The sequence below is a fragment of the Periplaneta americana genome, chromosome 3, assembly GCF_040183065.1.
Source record: "Periplaneta americana isolate PAMFEO1 chromosome 3, P.americana_PAMFEO1_priV1, whole genome shotgun sequence".
Lineage (NCBI taxonomy): Eukaryota > Metazoa > Arthropoda > Insecta > Blattodea > Blattidae > Periplaneta > Periplaneta americana.
Window position 1 is genome coordinate 124941961 of NC_091119.1, and position 639 is coordinate 124942599.

Sequence of the window (639 nt, forward strand, 5' to 3'; positions counted from 1 at the left end):
CACGGAATTAGAGGTACCACGGAATTAGGCAACTTTTCCCTATATCAGATGGAAATATCCGGTTAGAACTCCGGTTTCCGATCTTAAGCTTCTCCTTTCTATAGCTAGAATTTTTTTGGTTTCCCAATTCTTGGTAGCCTATCTCATAGCTGGTGTAGATCTCCAAGCTCTCAGTAAAGCCCTCATCAAGTTGTCATTGGAACCTGTTTGATTATAGGCCTACAGGGTGTTAAAAAAAAAGTATTCAATATTTTAGGAGGTGCTAGTATGCATCAAAACAAGAAAATAATGTCTAATAAACATGGGTCCTACAACACATACTTTCTGAGATCTGAACACTTGTTCATAGGAGGTGCTCAATGTGACGTATATTATATATATATATATAACATTTATTTTATAACATTTTCTTCAGTAACAGATGAACAGATGTGGATTACAGACTAGTTTTAAAAATATCCATCGTCAACCTTCACTACTGTTGAGCACGAAGAGTTGATAGATATTTTTTCAGTCTCCACACTGAAAATGACATTCTCTTCCAGGATTCTACCACAATTAGTTCTGGAACAGTGTGGCAAAGTAGTGCCGAGAATTAAATAAGAAATCTATGACAGTAATTATTTCTCTTTTTGCCAC